The sequence below is a fragment of the Panicum virgatum genome, chromosome 9K (genome assembly GCF_016808335.1).
Source record: "Panicum virgatum strain AP13 chromosome 9K, P.virgatum_v5, whole genome shotgun sequence".
NCBI classification, from domain to species: Eukaryota; Viridiplantae; Streptophyta; class Magnoliopsida; order Poales; family Poaceae; genus Panicum; species Panicum virgatum.
Window position 1 is genome coordinate 27,969,693 of NC_053144.1, and position 21,102 is coordinate 27,990,794.

General features: G+C 48.9%; 1 long non-coding RNA gene and 1 pseudogene across 1 annotated transcript; one reads left to right on the plus strand and one right to left on the minus strand.

The window, feature by feature from the left end:
* The window catches only part of LOC120647913, a 68,908-nt pseudogene that overhangs the window by 36,258 nt on the left and 11,548 nt on the right, over nt 1-21,102 (minus strand).
* On the plus strand, nt 3,311-5,410 carry LOC120651102. The gene is made up of 2 exons (XR_005665925.1): nt 3,311-3,868; nt 4,158-5,410. It is a non-coding gene; the product is annotated as an uncharacterized LOC120651102 (long non-coding RNA).

Sequence of the window (21,102 nt, forward strand, 5' to 3'; positions counted from 1 at the left end):
CTTCCGCGCCGCGCCCTCGGTCCTTTTCAATTTATGAGGCCCGTTTAGCATATGGCAACGTATCTGGTGCAAACCAAGGACCTCGTGCAAACCCGTGCAAACCTACTAAACAAAGTTTCAAAAAAATCTGAAAAAATCATGAATGTGCTTCTCAGATTACATCATCTATATATAAAATTTCATGGTTAAATTCGTCTTACTCTAGAAATTACAAAAAAGACAAATTTGAGATGCATTTGAACGATTATTGTTGTCAGAAAATTTGTCTTTTTGTAACTTTTAGAGTAAGATGAATTTGACCATAAAATTTTGTATATATATGAGGTAAGCTGAGAACCACATTCATGATTGTTTTCAGAATTTTTTGAAACTTTTTTTAGTAGGTTTGCACGGGTTTGCACAAAATTCTTGATTTGCACCAGATACGTTCCCTTAGCATATGGCCCATTTTAATCTAGCGATTCGGCTTTTCTACATACCAACCATTTTCCTATTCCGTCTGTGTCTACCTTTTAATGTCTCGATTACTGGAGTAGTTAAGAGTTATCGCTGCCTCTCACTCTCTCTGTTCGTTTCTTCCATCCGTTCCTTCCCCTGCTTGTCACTATCTCTCTATTTCTTCCTGTGCTTTGTTTTGCGGCGACAGCAAAGCAATAAGCAAGCTATATATCCATGCCTTTCTTTTCTTCTTCAACAAGTATATACCGCAAGTCTGCAACCAACATTTAGTGCATATGTTTAAGTTTCTCGTCAAGTTTTGATTCTGAAATGAGAACGGCATTTATATGCATTGAATATTGATGATGAGCGAAAGGGCATGTAACCTGATGGTTACAAGAGCTTCAGTAACACCTCATGTTATGGGTTCGACTTTCTGTGAAAGCAAATATTCCAGAATTTAATAACATTGTGCTTTTAGTGGTAGCCAACGTTCTCGTTTACAGCGAGGCGCCTACGGTGACTTCATCAATCTCGAGGATTTGCCAACTCAATCTTCGAAGATACTCATAGAGGTAGGATTTTTGCGTACATGCGTTCATAGGAGTGAGTGCAGCTCAGTCCAATGGAACATTCTAAAATGTTTTCAAACAAATTCTTCAGGAACATTTTAAAAAGTTAAAAGAGAACAATCTAAAATGTTTCCAAATAAATTATTCAGAAATATTTTAAAATATTCAAAACTTTTTCCACTAGAACATTTCTGGCAATTATCCAGAACATTGTGAGTTGTTCTCAAACATTTTTTCACTTAGACACTTCGAAATGTTTACAAACTTGTTCGGGAACTTTTTGAATGTTAAGGAACATTTTGAAATGTTCCAGTGGAACAATCAGAAATGTTTCCAAACAAATTCTTTAGAAAACATCATAAAATGTTCCAAACTTTTTTTCCGAATATTTCTGGCAATTATCCAGAACATTGTGAGTTGTTCTCAAACATTTTTCACTTGACACTTTGAAATGTTTTCAAACTTGTTCGGGAACATTTTGAAAAGTTCTAATGGTACATTCTGAAATGTTTCCAAACAAATTATTCAGAAATCTTTTTTTTTCCGAACATTTCTAGCAACTATCCAGAACATTGTGAGTTGTTCTCAAACATTTATTCACTTTGGCACTTTTGAATGTCCAGGAATATTTTAAAAAGTTCCAATGGAACATTCTGAAACTTTTTGAATGTTCACGAACATTTTAAAAACTACCAATGGAACATTCTAAAATTTTTAAAAGTTTAAAAAATTTTCTGAACATCTCTAACAACTATCTAGAACATTGCAAATTGTTCTCAAATATTTTTTGAAATGTGTACAAACTTGTTTGGGAACTTTTTGAATGTTTAGGAACTTTTTAAAAAGTTCCAATGGAACATTATGAGTTTGTAAGTATTTCATAATGTTTACAAACTCCTTCGGGAACTTTTTAAATGTTCAGGAACATTTTAAATAGTTACTATGGAACATTCTGAAATATTTCCCAACAAATTTCCTCATGAACATTTTTAATAGTTCTCAAAACTTTTTTTTAGAAAATTTCTGAGTTTGTTCTCAAATATTTTTTCACTCGACACTTTGATTTCAAATGTTTGCAAACATATTCGGGAACTTTTTGAATGTTCAAGAACATTTTAAAAAGTTCTAATGGAACATTTTTAATTGTTCAGAAACTTTTTTAAAAGTTCCAATGGAACATTCTGATTGTAAACATTTCAGAATGTTTACGAACTCCTTCGGGAACTTTTTGAATATTCAGGAACATTTCGAAAAGTTCCAATGGAACATTCTGAAATGTTCCCCAACAAATTTCCTCATGAACATTTTTAATAATTCTCAAAACTTTTTACGAAAAATTTCTGAGTTTGTTCTCAAACATTTTTTTCACTCGACACTTTGATTTGAAATGTTTACAAACATGTTCGCGAACTTTTTGAATATTCAAGAACATTTTAAAAAATTCCAATGGAACATTCTGAAATGTTCCCCAACAAATTTCAAAAAAAAAGTTCCGGAACAATCTACTAAACAAATCAGAATGTTTCGGAACAATATTTGAAAACTTGTACATGTTTCGAAACAAATCTGAATGTCCGGAACACTTTGAATTGTTTCAAAAGCTCTGAAAGTTTTTCGGAATACTCTGGAAATTTGAATGTTTCTAAACAAATCTAAATATTTTGGAACAAAAATGAATGTTTCGGAACACTCTCAAAAGTCAGAATGTTCCCGAACACTTTTTTGAAAACATCTGAATGTTCCAAAATAATTTTGAAATGTTTCCAAAACAAATTTGAAATATTTTAGAACAAACTGATATTTTAGAACAAATGTAAATATTTAGAAATGTTTACATTGGTCAGAAATTATTAATGTTCTCAACTTTTTCAGATGTACTAAACAATTTGTAAAGCTCAAAACGTTTCATTGGTCCGAAATGTTTTAACAATTTTGAAAAGTTCAAAACATTTAAGAATGTTCGAATGTTCAATAAACATAGTGAGTCAAAAAAATGTTCAAAATTAATAATGTTCAATAAACTCAGCAAGCCAGAAAATAATTAATAATGTTCTCAATAATTTCAAAAGTACAAAACGATTCATGGGTTAGAACAAAATTACAGAACAATTGGAATTCTTATTTTGTTTTTAATGGGCCGAACAACTCAACATAATGGGCCGAACCCCAGCTTCAGCTCGTGCGCGCCGGCACGCAACCAACGCATGGAGCCCGCGGCAGGAAAATTTGGCGCGCTTCCGCACACCACTCGGCTTCTGCGATGAAAACGTCAGGAATCGCCATTAGCGATGAATAGACGCCCCGGCCCCCTTGCTTGACCCCGACCCCGACCACCTCCTTCGCGGCTCCGGCCGTCGCGCACGCAGCTCCTCCCCTCGCCGCCGGGCGGATCTCTACACAGCCGTCCACACGCGCAGCTCCTGCCCACGGTTCCGAGCGGAGCTCTCCTGCGGCCGCTCGCGAGCAGCTCCTGCGCGCACCGCTGGGCGGATCTCCCACGGCCGCTCACGCGCGCGGCTCCTGCCCACGGCGCCTAGCAGAGCTCTCCCGCAACCTGGCCTTCTACCAGGACCGCTCGACCAAATGGATAGCAAGGGCAAACCAAAAAACAAGATTTCATGGCCAAGATCTCTTCACCAGCGGTTCAAATCCCCTTTTCTCTTGCTTGATTTTTCTGATCCATTCATTGGCGATGCAGCTTGAGGTCAAGAGAAGGATGGGACGGGGAAATAAGAAGCTAATCTACGTTTGTCTACTTTCTTTTTCTAATGCTGCTGCTTGATTTGGACGGGGATTCCGAGAAGCAAGTCTTGACATGGAGGGGATCATAGCTGTTCATGGTGCCTGTATATGCCTCTGTGAGTACAAGCTCCATTTGTTAATATGGCTATTTGAGGTGGCGAAATGCTATTAGTAGTACTAGATTTGCATTCAACAGCAATATTTCGATAAAATATTACTAAGTGCAGTTCTTCACTGCTTCTCGAATAAACTATGCTGGTAGAGCGCTGATTATCTTGGCATGATAAACTGAACTTTCTTATGCTGTATTTCTGTAATAAAATCAAACATCGAAGTACTCAGAGCCATGATTTTGTTTCTATGACTGTTCTAACTGGATTTTATGCCTCTTGGCGAGTGGAGCAGAGCCTCCTCAACCTCAGTGACCGGCGCTCACATGGATTTCTATTGCATTTATAGAAACCCATCTGGGTGAGTGTAGAATTTCTTTCTATGTTCATTTATAGAAACCCCATCTGGCAAGCATAGAATTTGTTGGTATGTTCATCTATAGGAACACCATCACTTTGGCCTATTTTTTTTAGAATCATATATATGTTTGTGTTTGTGCATATATACTATTAGTTGACTGTGTGCCCATGCTTGCAATAATATACATGTTAGTGCCTGATCACAGATACTATATGTTTAATTTGCTAGTAGTCTCTTCTATGCATAGATCATAGTATCATACACATGCTACCCATATTTTTATGATTATCCTCACTGGTTTTTATGCCTTTTGTTACTGAGGTGGGTTGCTGAGGTGGATCCAATTGATGACAGCTCCCACAATACATCATATATTTGTCTAGTATTTTCCTCCCATGTTTATATGATCGTCCTCACTGGTTTATGATCACATTCCATTTTGGTACTCCATCAGAGCATCCATTCCTATCAGATGCATGCTTCTATGCCAAAAAAAAACCCAGCTTTAATGTATTGACCTGACCAGGGCATAAAATTAACCAGCTTACCACCATCCCAACATTTGAATGTATGTGGAGAATTATATACTAGTGTAGAGAGCCTTGTACGATGGCATATAAACCTGTAAAGTCAGGCATAATATAAACATGCATCTAATCAGACATGATGCTCGCCGCTTCAACGCGACATCATTTGTTGCTTGAGCCCATACTTCTATGATTTTTTTCACTGCTTTTTATGCATAGATACTGTATATCTTGAGCGTCTGAGCATAGATACTGACTTGTATCTTATGTTTCTATGATTTCCCTCACTTGTTTTTATACCTTTTGTTGCTTCATGTTGTTGTTTAGATGTATGTAATTGCACTTATATATTTATTTTGTTATTTTTTCTCATATTTCTAAAACTGCACTCACTTAAATTTATGCCTTTTTTAATTGCGAGGTGTGTTGTTGACGAGGATCTACTGGACGACGACTTCCACAACCGCAAGCTAGCATCATAGTCCTCACCAGCGGAGTGCAAACATCATTGATTTTGTATTCTTAGTTTGTATATTTCTTTGAGGAAATTTATAGTTCGCACAACTGTACATCTCTATTTGATTAAAAATCTAGATGGATATTGGTTTCTATGCTTCCATGCGAGGTTTATATGCCATGTGAAAGTATAATTTAAAGATATATGCACATGTTTATATGTTTGCATGAACAGATTCGAATTTCAACTTAAAAGTAAAAGATATTGATTTTTATGCTTACATGCATAGATTTCTATGCACTAGGAAACTTTGCCACGAATCAGTCATATCCGCATTTCAAATAAGAAAAGAAAACAATAATGGCTCAACATTTGTTATATAGATTTCAAATATGAACTTCATGCTTCTTTTCATTCCCTTTTTGGCACTTGATGACAAAGGGAGAGTGAAAGGCCATTTATGTACTCATTTGGACATGTGTCGCCCTTTGTTTCGAACTCATGTCGTTTTATTTACGTTTTGAGCTTCCTTGATCGTTTGTAAGGACTATGTGGTGTGAGAACCTTGTAATGTGTGCTACTCTGTGTTTAGCTATCGAACTTGAGTTTATTCTAAGAAATTTCTGCTAGTATGTGTCTTGTTTGAGCTCACTGACTGTTGTTTTTCTGTGTTCTAGTTCAGAAGGGCCGGATACTCCGGGATACAGGCCGGATTCTCCGGATTCCTTATCCGGAGTCTCCGGACCTATACCCGGAGTCTCCGGGTCCAGCTAACAGATACACATTTTATTGAGTGGATAACATGTCATATGCATCACACTTGTCTTTACACTCACTTGTTCACCCCACTGTAAAACATATAAGAGCTTTTGTAGTTCTCTTGATATATATGCCAAGATTGTTGACATGACAAGTCAAATTTGAAATTCAAAGTTCATGGCATACATTAAGGGGGAGCTCTTATATGCTAGTTGTTTATCGCTTTATGATTATCAAATGAGTTACATGTGGGTTGTCATCAATCACCAAAAAGGGGGAGATTGAAAGTGATCTAGGCCCCTAAGTGAGTTTTGGTGTTAATGACAAAGCACATGTGCATTTAATTGTGTAATTGAGCGTGTGTGCAGGTGGTGAGTTTGTATAGGTGAATCAAGTGAGGATGTACGACCCCTCAAAAAGGAAATGAAAAAGCGGAGTTCAAAGGATACTCATGGAATTAGATTTTATATTTGAATTTTGAGTATAGGAACGCCGTACTATCAAGAGGGACTTGATTCCAGGGCTTTGATTTGAAACTAGTGCTCAAGAGAACCTAGACAAACACTTGTGAGCCACAAAACAACTCAAAGGAGTAAAAACCGGAGTTTTTCCCTTGCCATACCCGGATACTCCGGGTATAGGGCCGTATACTCCGGACCCCGTTGCCCGGAGTGTCCGGGCTCTGTTCAAAGTCTGAAAACCTAGGGTTGCCCGGAGTCTCCGGGCATATACCCGGAGTCTCCGGGTACCCCTTCGCCCAACGGCTCTTTTGAGGCTGAAGAGTATATATACCCCCTCCATACCCTTTCAGCCTCCCCTCTTGCCACTTTTGACGAGCTGAACTCAAACCTAAGCCAAAAAGAGCTCTCTCACTCTCCTTTCTCCATTCTTGATTGATTCCCTTGAGGGATTTGAGTGAGAAGCAAGCAAGAGCAAGGATTAGTGCTAGTGAGCCTCATTTCCATCTCTTGAGCACTTGGTTTTGGTCAAACTCGCGGATTCAAGTTTGTTACTCTTGGAGCCTTGTGCTCCTAGACGGCTAGGCGTGCTTGTGATTGCTCAACCAAGATTGTGAGCTGCACAAGAAGTTTGTAATCTCCATTCCTCGCCGAGGAATCCATAGTAAGTAACCTTGGGCTTGAGAGGTGATCTCGCCCTTGGAAGAGGAGCATAGGGGTTCTTGAGCACCGTCTCTCGAATCCTTCCTCAACGGAGACGTAGCACCTTCGGGTGTGAACTTCGGGAAACAAATCATTGTCTCCTTCGTGTTAGTTTACTTGATTTCATTGCCCTTTGCTTGTGAGACTTAATTTCTAGGGTTTGAGCTCGATCTACTCACTCACGAGTTTCTAGTGAACTTTGTTTGTTGGATATCAACCTTAAGGAACCCCTGGTACTCATTCTCTAGCTCGATCTACTTTTTTTACAGAGTTTCTTGCAGTTTCATTTCAGGTCGTTCAAACCCGGAGACTCCAGATATAGCTCCGGATACTCAGGACCACCAAACCCGGAGTATCCAGGCAAATACCCGGAGTATCCGGGATAGTCTGCATCTGACATTTTTGTTAAGTGTTTTAAATTGCAGATTGTCTGTTCACCCCCCCTCTAGGCATCTTAAGATCCTTTCAATTGGTATCAGAGCTTGGCTCTCCATTCAAAGGGCTTAACCGTCCGGAGAGGTCAAGATGTCAGATGATGAAAAGAACCCGGTGAATCCGGTTGATGAAGGTGAAAAAGGCGATACCGGTGATAAAAGAGATAAGAAGGCAGAGCCATCCAACAACAAGAAGAAAGATAAGAAAAAGAATGGTGGAGATGAAAGTGAAGAAGAGACATCCGATGATGAGATGTCTTATGAGGAGTGGAAGGCATGGAGGAAAAAGAAGAAGGAGCAAAGGAAGAAAAAGACTAGCTCCCGAGTTATCATTGACTCTAGTGATGACTCCGACACTGATTCCAAGAGAAGAGTCTCACGCTCTTCAAACAAGGGTAGCTCATCAAAGTCAAAAGGCATAGGTGATTATCGAAGATTTGCTCATGATTACACTTTTTCTCTACCTAGTGAGCACAATGCATCAATTCATATGGGCAAGCCACCTTTCTTTGATGGTACCGGATATAATCAATGGAAGATTAAGATGTTCGGTTATATGAATGCAATCCACAAGGATCTTTGGAAAGTTGTGGAAGTTGGGTGTGAAATTCCGGATGAAGATGAAACTCCAACACCGATTCAAGCATATGTGCTACAAAGGAATTTCCAAGCATTGAACATCCTACACACATCCTTTCACCCTAGCTGTTATGTCTGGGTTTATGCGTGTATATATAGATTTCTGCAGAGGACATCTGATTATATGTCAATATTCATATATGTTATGTCTGGGTTTATGTGTGTATGACCCATATTGCTGCCTTCTATGACATGTATATCGTATAAACTGCCATCTATAACCTTCTATGACTTGTATTGCTGCCTTCTATGACCTGCACGACAATGTGACCTCTATGAGTCAATAATATTTGAAGTTCAAATTATCTGACATGCTTCTATAATTTCTGTGAGCCAATTAGATTTAAAATTTAAATTTCCCCATCCCCCAAGCATTTATATGCGGTTCTATGCGTCTATGTATAGATTTCTATGACATGCTAGATATTTGTTTCTATAGTTCAAATTTCAAATTACATAGGGGATTATGTGCCTCTACACACATGTTTCTATGACCGCACACATATGTTTCTGTGCCATGTTTCCAGAACATACGCATTTATGACTATAACTACAGGTTTCTATGATTCCTAAATTCAAATTTCAATTTATTTTCAAAAAAATATTCAAAATGGATCTCATATGATGCAAAAAAATGCCAGTAATTTAGTGGTGAAAACCGTTTGCGTGCTGGATATTTGAGTGAAAAGTTATGGCGAGAAAACAAAATAGTTTTGCATGCAACCCAACACCTCTCTCATCTAGTTAGCCACGTGGGGGAGGAGGAACCAGTGCATGCAGCTTGGTGCAGGGACCAACGTGCGTGGGGCTGGTTGACCGAGGCTTCCAATACTTATTGGAAACCTTGGGCTCCCAATAGTCGGACCCATCTATTTAGCACCCCAGGTGTTGAATATTATTCAACACTCCGGCGGAGCGACGCCCCCACTCCGGCGAGAGGTATTTACGGTAGTAAAATCTGGCTGGCTAGGCATTTTAATGGAGACTTCATTATCGTGCGGGTAGTAAAAGCTAGTGTGTAAAGGTTTGACACCATACCTTAATGGTCGCTTGATCAGACACCTACCAGTCTATCCTGATTTAACGCTTACTAGTAAAAGCTATCTCTATCTCTATGAATGTTTTGGCGTGCTTAAAGGGATTTGAGTTGACTGGTTGTAGCATGCGGCGGAGTGGTCGCGGTAACTCTGACAAGTTAAATTTTTCTACATTAGTGTATGCGGGAGTAAAATGTGACATCATCATGTGTCCTGGAAGTAAAAGACATCACATTTCAGCACGTGAGGTAGAACATTCACCGGACCTCCAATAATGATCTAAAAATTAAACCGTTGAGGTAGCACATTCACCAGATCTCCAAAACAACGATCTAAAAATTACACCGTTGAGGTAGCGCGGGAGTTGTCGGTACCCCAGGACTGGGGTACCCTCTCTTGCTGTGTCTAGGCAAGAAGAGCTTTGTAGTTATCCTTAACTACGTCCAGCAGCCGAACCCCTGCGGTCCGGAAGCCCTGTTCACCCGACAACGGTCCCGGACCCGTCCTCTGGTTGGGAAAGGTCCGGGGGCTCCACGTGTTCCGGAAGAAGCAGGCGCTCAGCCCGAACAGCCGGAGGCTCCGGACCTCCCGTGGAGGTCCGGATCCCCGCGGAATCCCGGACCCCCTTTGGGTCTCGGACCCCCGGTATAGTAACCGGAGCCCTCGCCAAGGGAAGGAATCGACACTCCGCCTTGGGGTGGTCCGGAGCCGCCACGTGTCTGCAAGCACAGACACGTATATAAAGCCGCTTGGTCTCCATATTAAGGTTCACCTACCACTATTCATTGCGGTAGGAGGACGTCCGCATTGATGTAGCAGAAGCCGAGGCGATTCTTTGACCAGGGGGCACTATTGATCGCGTATTACCAAGATGCATAGTGGGGCTACTGGCGCCGCCCACGCCGCGCCTGTCAATCTGCCATAACAGATGGATACGACGGCTCGGCTTCACCCATTATGACGCCTACATAATAACCTCAACAGGTCACGCCGCAAGCTATGTTTCCCCAACGGGCACCTTGCTGACGGGACAAGAGAAGACCACCCTTCGTCAGAGGGTCAGCAGGGCATAGAAGCATATCGGAGGAAAGATTCGTAACCACTATAGCCATTTAAACACTCTGCGCAGTATGCTGCACAGTCACGTTGGGCCCACTTGTCGGGGCCCCAACGTCCTATGTATCCGCACCCCTTGGTCTATAAAAGGGGGGCGCCCGCTAGAAGAAAAACTCAGGCTGGGTAAAAGCCAAGGCCCGGCAGAGGATAGATTCATACACAACCAAGATCAATACCTCTCCCAGTGGATGTAGGGTATTATGCTCCGGCGGCCCGAACCACTCTAAATCGTGTGTTATTGTGTACTTGTCTCAGAGCTAGATCAGCCCAATCGCTTAGTACCTTCCCGAGTACTCCCTCTCTGGGAATAGGCGGGTGCGCTCCGCCACCCGGCAGTGGGTCCCCTAGAAATCCCACGACATCCCTAAAAATTGATTCTTCCCATATTCCATGTGTTTGACCTGGGTTAGTGCCTAGTTGACCATTGTATTGATCAGGCAGCGGTGAATTTTGTCAATCCCCATACATCAATTTCATAGAGATTTACCATGAGTTTTTTTTGGCAAAATGTGGTGTCAAATTGTCTAGCGATGTTACTCCGATGGGCCTAAAAATAATCATGGCTCCTCCCAGCACGCGTGGCCCCCGCCCCCGGTTTACAACATCTGTAATATTCTTAACTTGTAGTAAATTTGTACTGCTATAGTAGGTTCTGCCATTAAAATGTTGACATGAGAGGACTCATACTACTCTTGCAAAAACACAGGTACGATTACACAAGTACTTTTAGGTACATTTACACAACAATACAAGCATGATTTTGCCGGTTAATGATGTAGCTCTAACACAAGCGAACTTGCAGAAATACAACTGCAAATGAAAAGAATATGCTATTCCACAAGCTCATTGTCCGAAATGTTCCGATGTAGCACTGCTTTCAGGAGCGCCTCTGCATCAGCCCTATGCCTTTTCTAACTGCCTGCATTACCAATAAATATTTATTGCAGTGTCTAAAATATCGAATATGAAAATTGTAAAAGATACTACTCTATCTAACCCGTGAAGCACGTACTACTCTAAATTTTGATATTACTATCTGAATACGAACAAAAATACTACTTTGAATTATGAAAAAGATACTACATAATTTTTTTTAAAACTAAGAGGAGTAATATTCGAAGAAGTAATTACCAAAAAATTTAAAATTAGGAGGATCAATATTCAAAGAAGTAATCACCCGGTGCATGCATCTGCCACCCCCCCCCCACTTAATCCTTCTAGCTTGCCACTTATGTAACTTATCTAACAAAAGCACATACTACTCTCAATTGTAAAATTACTACCCGAATATGAATAAAAATACTACTCCAAATATGAAAAATACTGCATAAAATTCTTTAAAATTAAGAGGAGTAATATTCAAAGAAGTAATTAATCATCCCATGCATGCAACTTCCTCTCAATCCTTATATCTTGTAGCTTATCTAATAAAAGCACATACTGGTCTAAATTGTGAAATTGTACTGCTTGGATATGAACAAAATACTACTCTAAATTAAAAAAACACTACATAATTTTTATAATTAAGAGGAGTAATATTCAAAGAATTATTTACCAAAATTGTTGAAGATTTCTAGGAGTAATTTTCCAAAATCAGAGAAGTAAAAAAAATCATGATATTGGCTGTGTTGTTGACTATTGACTTGCAGAATTATTTTCACTATCTAAATTGTCCGTGCTGTTGTGTGGCAGCATAATGTAATGGTCACATGATTCACGAGTTATGAACTACTATAACGCACAGAAAATACTACTCAAAATTATCAAAGTGCTTCTTTAAATTGTGGAAAATACTACTTCAGTAAGAAAAAATATTACTCTAATTTGTACAACAATACTACTCAAAAAGTGTGAAAAATACTACTTCAACAAGTACCAAATACTACTCTGGCTTATAAAAAATACTACTCTAGCAAGCTTTGCAACATGTGTCGGTACCCTGTAGCAGGGATACTCACTCTTACTGCAGCAAGGCAGGACCTGCGTAGTTATCCGTAACTGCGTGGAAAGGACAGAGTAGCCAGGCCCCACGGGTCAGGCTCTTCCCTCACCAGGCCAACGGCCCCGGACCCGTTCCCCGCCTGGGGATGGGTCCGGATACGCCACGTATCTCTAAGAAAGGGAAGCTCCATGTCGACAACCAAGGCCTCGGACCCCCCGTAGGGGTCCGGGACCTCCCGCGTCTACCCGGACCTCCCGCACTGCGTAAGTGGTCCAGATCCGCCACGTGGCCCGGAGGCACGGGCTCGAGCACGAGCCTGCCGCTGGAAGACTCGCGCGCCCACTGCATTTAATGCAGATGGACAAGGCGTGCTCTGTCGCCGCGGTACGCGAGACAGCCTTTGTCAGGCCTCGCTGTGCACCGCGTATTACCAAGGTGCACAGTGCAGCCGCCTGTGCCGCACCCACGCAGAGCCCATCTGCAGCAATAAATGGATACGACGGCACGGCACTTTTCCATCATGCCGCCTACACCGCAAGCTACACAGCCCGCTTAAGCTACGTGGCAGGCGACGCCACTAGTTACCTCTGGCATCGTCCCGACAAGACAGCGCCAGGACATGACGAACGAAGGGCTCCAGGAGCAGGCAAAGGAATCCAGGAGAGAGATCTCCTTTGCCTGCAACGCCATAATGTATGGACAGTACGTCATTTTATACTACATCGTTGGACCCACCTGTCGGGGACCCAACAGCTGTGTACGCGCCCCCCTTGAGATATAAAAGGGAGGCACTCGCTGTGCACGGGGGTCTCCCCAGACACACAAGCTCTCGCGAACTCTCTCACTCTCGTGGGAAGGCAATACAACACACAGTGGACGTAGGGTATTACGCTCCGGCGGCCCGAACCACTCTAAATCTTGCTGTGTTCATCGTGTTCTTGAGTGAGATCTAACTTGGACTAGCTAACCCCCGAGTACACACCCTCTAGGCTAGGGCGGGTGCCTTCCGCCACCCGGCTGTGGTTTGTAGCACCACGACATTTGGCGCGCCAGGTAGGGGGCGCAGCTGGTCGCAGTTCGTCTCTTCCTCGCCCCGATGGTTCGGGTGGACGACGTGGAGATGACGGAGGGTGTGGCGTCCTCCATGCCACATGCCTCTCGTGTCCCTGCTCCAGGGGCAACTGTGCCCGTAGAGCAGCCACCGTCGGCGGCGGCGCGCGCTGCTCGCCGGCAAGAGTCAGGGCGCCCATCAAGGGCCCCCTCACAAGCTGCGAGCGGCGGAGCGCTGGCAGCGGCTAGGGAGTTGTTTCGCAACCACCCGGCTGAAGCAGCCTCGCCAGACACCCTGAAGCATTGGCGGGACGACGTTGACCGTCTCCTCCACCTGGCTCAGGCCTCCCCCAGTTCTGCAAGGACTGGGCAACAACCTCCGCCCGGCAACGCGGTGCGTCGGCGTCCGTGCGCTCCCCTACCGTGAGGGGTGCACGAACAGAAGACCTGCGGACGGAGCTCAACCGCCGGCGCGCGGGAGAGGATGCCCGCATCTCCGTCGAGAGGGCGCGAGAGCGCCGTCTTAACATTGAGGGCCGCAACCTCAATGCCGACTTGGACGTGGTGGTACCCAAGCCCCCGGTGAACGCCCGGATACAGCCAGGCGCACCAGTTGCTGGGGTGGGCTGCGCTGCGTTGGCGGAGCACCTCCGCGCAGTGGCATGGCCATCAAAGTTCTGCCCCCACCTGCCGGAAAAGTACGACGGTACCACTAACCCGTCGAAGTTCCTGCAGGTGTACGTTACCGCCATCACAGCGGCTGGTGGTAACGGCGTCGTCATGGCAAGCTACTTTCATGTAGCCTTGTCTGGGCCAGCCCGGACCTGGCTCATGAACCTCACACCTGGGACGATCCAGTCCTAGGAAGAGCTCTGTGCGAGGTTCACAGTGAACTTCGCCAGTGCGTACCAGCAGCATGGTGAGGAGGCACACCTTCACGCCGTGAGGCAAAAACCCGGAGAAACGATCCGGGCCTTCATCTCGTGCTTCACCAAGGTACGGGGTACCATTCCTCATATCTCAGATGCATCTATTATCACTGCTTTCCGCTAGGGGGTACGTGATGAGAAGATGCTCGAGAAGCTGGCGACGCACGAGGTGGAAAGCGTCACTACGCTTTTCTCCCTGGCAGACAAGTGTACCAGGGCCGCTGAGGGCCGTGCATGGCACTCAGCCCCCCAAGACGGAGACGCCAAGGCTGGCGGCTCTGGTGCTACCGCTCAGGGCGGTGGCAAGAAGAAGAACAAGAACCGGAATCGCGGGGAACCGCAATCTGGCGGACCAGTCGTTGCAGCAGTAGCGCCAGCGGCAGCGCCGGCTGCGGCAGCAACGGCTGGGGGCCAGAATGCACATGGCAAACGCCCTCGCCCGCAAGGTGGAAGCGGAGGTTCATGCCCAGTGCATCCCACCGCTCGCCACAGCGCCGCTGACTGCCGCGAGATCCAGAAGCTCGCGAAGCGGGTCAGTGGGCGGCGTGAACAGCCTTCCAAAGACGGCTCACCCCCTCCTCGCCAGCGGGCCGGCAAGGAGAAGGCCTCCGACAACGGGGCCACCGCCGGGGAGAAGGAGCTGGGGTACCAATCCCCCGCTCGAGAGCTGAAGGGCGTCTACCACGATGATGACTCCGATTCCGACAACGGCGACTGCCGCAAGAAGCTGTACGTAATATACGGCGGAAGCTGGGAGCTTGTCTCCCGACGGGACGTGAAGACCCTTCGCCGGGAGGTCCTTTCGGTGAAGCCGGGGGTCCCGAAGGCGGCGCCGCACCAGAGGTGGATGAACACCACCATCTCTTTCGGGCCATCCGACTGCCCGGAGAATATGGCCGGAGCTGGTGTACTACCTCTAGTCACCGCTCCTGTCATATCCAACGTAAGGCTCTATCACGTGCTGATTGACAGTGGGGCTGGCCTCAATGTCTTCAGCTATGCAGCGTTCAAGCAGCTGCAGATCCCGGAGTCCAAGCTGACTCCCTCTCGCCCATTCTCTGGAGTGGGCCCACACCCGGTGTTCCCTCTGGGGAGCATCACATTGCCGGTCACGTTCGGGACCGAGGAGAACTTCCGCACAGAGAGCGTTCTGTTCGATGTTGTGGAGGTGAACCTCCCGTTCAACGCCATCATTGGCCGACCGGCACTCTACCGCTTCATGGCCATTGCTCATTACGGGTATTTGGTCTTGAAGATGCCTACCCCTGCTGGAGTCCTCAGGTCCGTTGTGTGCAGATTTGGCGTCCCAAACCGCATCATCGCGGATAAGTGGACCCAATTCAAAAGCAGACTCTTCCAAGAGTACTGTGAGGACATCGGCATCCAGCTATGCTTTGCGTCCGTAGCACACCCCCGCAGCAATGGACAGGTTGAGAGAGCGAATGTAGAGATCCTCAGGGGACTCAAGACCCACACCTACAACTGCTTGAAGAAGCATAGTGCCAAATGGGTTGACGAGCTTCCATGCGTACTATGGGGCAACCGGACCACACCCAGCCAAGCCACCGGGGAGACTCCGTTCTTCCTGGTCTATGGGGCTGAAGCATGCCTTCCCCCAGAAATTCACCTGGGCTCACCACGGGTCCAGGCCTTTGACGAATCCATGCAGGAACAGCTGCGGTGTGACGACGTGGACTTCGTTGATGAGCGAAGGTGGCGAGCAGCAATCCGAAATGCACGCTACAACCAGGCGCTCCGGCGCTATCATCAACGGTTCGTGCACAGTAGGGAGCTCCGGGCTGGCGACCTCGTCCTCAGACGGATCCTGAGCCGAGCAGGGCTCCACAAACTTTCCCCCAGCTGGGAGGGGCCCTTCAGGGTTACAGAGGTATGCCGGCCCGGATGCGTTCGCCTCGCCACAGAAGATGGAGTGCCGCTGCCCAACCCATGGAACATAGAGCATCTGCGTAAGTTTTACACCTAGGCAGAGCTGGAAAATAAACTTTTCCTTTGTAATAAGATAGAGTTACTGTGCGGCCCAGAGCGGTTGGGGGCCACCCTCGTAAACCCGACCTCTGGCATCCATCGCACTGTCGGCTAACGCGCGGCTCAGAACGGTAGAGGTCCGACCTCGTAAACCCGGCCTCTGGCATCCATCGCGCAAGCCATGTACATCAAGATTGCAAAGGAAAGATTTTCTCCTAGTTCTGTCTTTGTGTCAAGTTAATTTTCGCATTTCGATTCTCGAAGTTTTCACCTTTCTAACCCCGCGCGGGGACCTCAACTCTTATTGCTACAACTAAGATCTGAATTGAGCTGCTGGACTGCCATACAGATCCGGACCCTCTTGTTGCTGGAGAGGAGTCCAGACCCCTAGAGACCTACTCTGGAGAGCGGGTGCTTGTTTCCTGGGGTGGTCCGGAGCCCTGTGTAGCCGCTTAGCTGGTTCCGTACCCAAAAGCCTACACACTCCACCACCCTGTAATGAGTACTCTAGTACCTGGAGCCGGCTAATTAAGGGCCCGGACCCCGTTCCAGCTCAAGAGTTGGTTTCCTAAGTCCAACGCGGCATGTCCAGTCCTATATCTCAAAGGATCGAGTACAACAATGTGACCTTGCCCAGTGCTGCGAAAGGCCTGGGACGATGAAGCCAGGTCCGGAAAGATCGTGCTGTTTCCTGGAGTGGTCCGAAGCCCTGTGTAGCGCCTTAGCCTGGTCCCGTACCCTAAGTCTACGCACTCCACCACTCTGTAACAAGCACTGAGCAACCTGGACCTGCGCATCTAGAGCCCCGGACCTTGTACTAGCCTGGCACTAGTCAGGGATGAGTCCCGCGGGCCTGCTACTAAGCTGTAAATTTGAAGTGGTACACAGGTTAAGTCCTGACTGGTGGTAGCCAGCCTCAAACCATGGAGCCTACCTACCAGGGGGTCCTAGCATCCGCTTCAAAGCCTTCATGCAGATCAAGGTCCAGTCTCAATGGTAGACAGACTCAAAACAACTGAGTCTATCTCCCAGGGGGACCGGAGCATCCGCTTTGTCCCAGACATCATGAATGGATTCTGCATGCGTCAAACAGCTAAGTTGCAGTATCATTGCTACTGTATAAGTGAATTTGATTCTTCTACCTATAGTTCTGTATGCTACACAGGGAACAAGGCGCTTGCTCGTCTTACAAACTATGCAGCCCTATGCCCAAGGAGGTCTGGAGTATCTTCTACGGCTCACATAGCAGACAGCTCCAATCAACTGAACCTATCCGCCAGGGGGCCAGGGCGCCGGGGTGCTGTATACCGCAAATCAGCAACTAACAAACAGCTAAGTTGAAGTTTCTTCTATTTCAAAAAATTTTAGCTAGTACAATGTTTGTTACATAGTGCAAAAGGAAAAAGATACAATGCCCAGCTCAAGGGTCTGCAGGTTCCCGTTTGAAGTAGGCGGCAACGAAGTCGACGACCGCTCGCACGCTGTCCCGAGCGGCGGCCTCCGTCTCCGCTACAGGGCCATTGACCACGGGCGCCAGTGAAATGGCCGGGTCGTGGCTCCGGAGGCAGGTCAGGATGTGCTCCACCACCATCCGGATCAGCTCGCGGCCCTCGGTTTCGAGCTGTCCAGCAAGGACTGGCCCCAGGCACTGGAGCCTATCCGAAGCAGAATTCAGCACTGGGAGGGCGTCAGCTACCGAAGCTGGCGGCTCCGCCACCTGGATTGGGCTCAGTCCAAGTGGCACTAGTGCCAGGCTCGCTTCGGTCGCCCAGTCAGCAATCCGCTGGGCCTCCACGCGCTGGTCCTCCTGGTGCTTCCGGACCGCCTCCCGGACCGCCTCTTGCACCTGGGTGTCCAGAGCCGCCTTGGCCACCTCCACCTCGCGGAACCTCTCCTCGAGCTCGCGGGACCTCTCCTTGAGCTTGGCCTCCTTCCGCTCCGCCGACTCCTTCAGCTTCTTGAGCGAGTCTAGCTGGCGGCCAAGTTCCTTCTCTATGCCGGTGACGTGGGCCTCCCGTGCATAGAGGGACTTCCGGGCCTCCTCCAGCTCCGCCTCGGCATCAGTCAGCTTGCCTGCTCTCTCTCTTGCAGTTGCTCGTGCAATCCCTGCAGAGTGGCAGAGAAGACGTCGAGCTCCTGCCTCCGGACCTCGAAGTCCTCGCTGCGAGTCTCCAGCTCGGACTGCTGAGCCGCGAGGCGAGCCTCGAGGTCGGACCGCTGAGCCGCGAAGCCAACAACCTCCAGGGTGAAATCCTGCTCCCACTGCGCCAGGGATTTCTCTCGGTTCGACACTGTGAACTCCCGATCAAACACCTTCTTAAGGTTGGCTCGGTAGGCCTCTTGGTCCGCCTTGAGCTTCGACCGAGTTTCTGCAGCGCGGGAGGCTTCAGCCTTTGTGTGCGCTTCCAGGCGGGTGTGCCAGTCGGAGAAGCGCTGGCGCTCGCTCTCCAGAGCAGACCACTCCCGCCGGATGGCCGTCTCGGCGGAGGAGGTTGCCTCTTCGATCGACCACCGGACCTGAAACAGCACCTGGGGGAGGGGAGTCGCATCCTCCTCCGGGAGTTGGAGCTGCAGGAGCCGCCTGCCGAAGACCACCTCCAACTCCTCCTCTGCAACAGGACCGGAGCTGGAGGTGGGGGCCTCCGCTGCAGCACTTAGCTCTGGCGCCTCCGCCGCCGCCGCGTCGGGTGCGGCTGTGCCCAGCTCCGGCGCCTCCGCCGCCGCCGCGTCGGGTGCGGCTGTGCCCAGCACCGGCGCCTCAGCCGCCGCCGCGTCGGGTGCGGTTGTGCCCAGCACGGGCGCCTCTGCCGCCGCAGCGTCGGGGGCAGCGGTGCCCAGAGCCAGCATCTCAGCCGCCGTGGCGTCGGGTGCGGATGCCCCCAGCGCCTGCGCCTCAGCCATCGCTGCGTCGGGTGCGGCAGCACCCAACACCGGCGCCCCCACCGCCGCTGCGTCTGCTGCCTCTGCCACAGGTGCCTCCGCCGCCGCAGCGTTGTGTGCTGCTGAGTCTGGAAATGACGCGCCTGTCAGCATCACGTCGCGCACCACCAGGCTGGCATAGGTCGCTGTACCTGAGGGTCCCGCACCCGCCGTCGCCGTTGCTGTCGACGCCGAGGCCGCGGACGCCTCGGTACCAGCCGACGAACCGGCGATGGTGGAAGAACTGCTGGGGCGACGACCCCTGGCAACAAAGTGGAGAAGCCTTCAGCAAAAAGCAGAGCACCTGGCACAAGGGAATAGAGCAGGATAACACTAACCCAGAAGTACCGGGCACCCAACGTCCTCGGAGGCCCAGCCTTTTCTCCTGCAGCTGCTGTTGTTGCTGCTGCTGCTCCTGCAGCTGCGATGCAGGTGCAACCCGGGCTTGCTCCTGCTACTGCTGTCCCCGTGGCTGCGGCACGGGCGCGACCCGGGGTTGCACCTGTTGCTGCTGTGGCCGCTCCCACGCCCGCTGCAGCTGCTCCTGCGACTGCTGCTGCTGCTGCTGCTGTTGCTGCTGGCGGGAGGAATTCCTCGGCGGCGATGGTGGTGGTGCAGTCGCCCCAGAGGACCCGCGAGGGCCGGCAGCCCGGGAGCTACCCTGGCCCGCGCCCTCGGAGGTCCTCTGGCACTTCGCGGTGGACTCTGAGACCAGGGTCCCGTCGCCCCTGAGGAGCCTGCGCCGGCCTGCATCTCCCGACGATGCACCGGAGCTGCTCTGTGCCCGGCTGGAACCGGCTGTGGCGGCGCTGCTGGCCGCGGCCTGCTTCCCCTTCGTGGTGGCGCCGGACCCCGCGGCGCTCAGTGTAGCTTGATCCCCGGACGCACCAGGGATCCGAAGCCCACGGTTCGGGTCGCCTCCGGTCTGGCGTGGGGCCAGCCCCCCGTCGTCCAGAGTTGGCAGGGTAGCCAGCACCGCCACCCTCGCGGGGTCCTCGCAGAGGGGACTATGCACTGAGGGAGGATCAGGTTCTCCGGAATGAAGGCGTCTCCCGTCACGTTCCGCACCAGGACCTCCAAGGCTTCCTGGGTCAGGTCGCTCCCCTCCCCGCGGTGGGTCCTGCTGCAGGCGTTAAGGCCGGTGAAGTTCCACGCAGGACGCGGCCGCTGCTTCAGGGGAGCGATCCGGCGCTTCAGGAAATCTCCAAGCACCTGCCACGAGGTGAGGCCGCTCTCCACCAGCGACCTAATCTTGCCCAGCACAGAGTCGAATTCCGGCTGCAAGGACGGCTTGGCCCTCCAGGTTGCGCGGTCGGAGGCGGGCCCCTCGGTCGGCAGGGCGAGGCGCTCGTTGGCTTCAGTGGTGGCGACCACCCAATCCCAGCGCCACTCCTCCCACTTCCCGCCAGTGAGGCCGGGAATGTAAGGAGTCGGTAGGTCACTCCTTATCTGGAAGTAGTACCCCGCCACTTCGTCCTTGCTCCTTCCGGACCTCACCAGAATGAAGAAGTAGCGGAAGAGGATGACGCAGGGCCGCACTCCCACGAACATCTCGCACAAGTGCACGAAGATGGAAGTTAGGAGGAGGGAGTGGGGCGTCAGGTGCTGAAGTTGGAGGCCGAAGTCTTCCAGCAGCAGCAGCAGGAACGAAGAAATCGGCAGTCCCACGCCGGTGGAGATGTGCGAGGTGAATAGCACAAACTCCCCGGTGCGGAGGTTGCCAAGGGGAATCGAGCCTGCTCGGACCCCCCAGCCGGTCTCTTGAGCACTCCATCCAAGTAGGCGGCGCACTGTGTTCAACTCTCCCTCGGTCTGGAAGCAGCGGGGATGAACAAGGGACGCCATCTCTCGGTGGAGTGAGGAGCAGCCTGCGTAGGGGAGAAAGGGGCAAGGAAAGCTCGAAGGCAAAAGGGCGCAAAGGTTG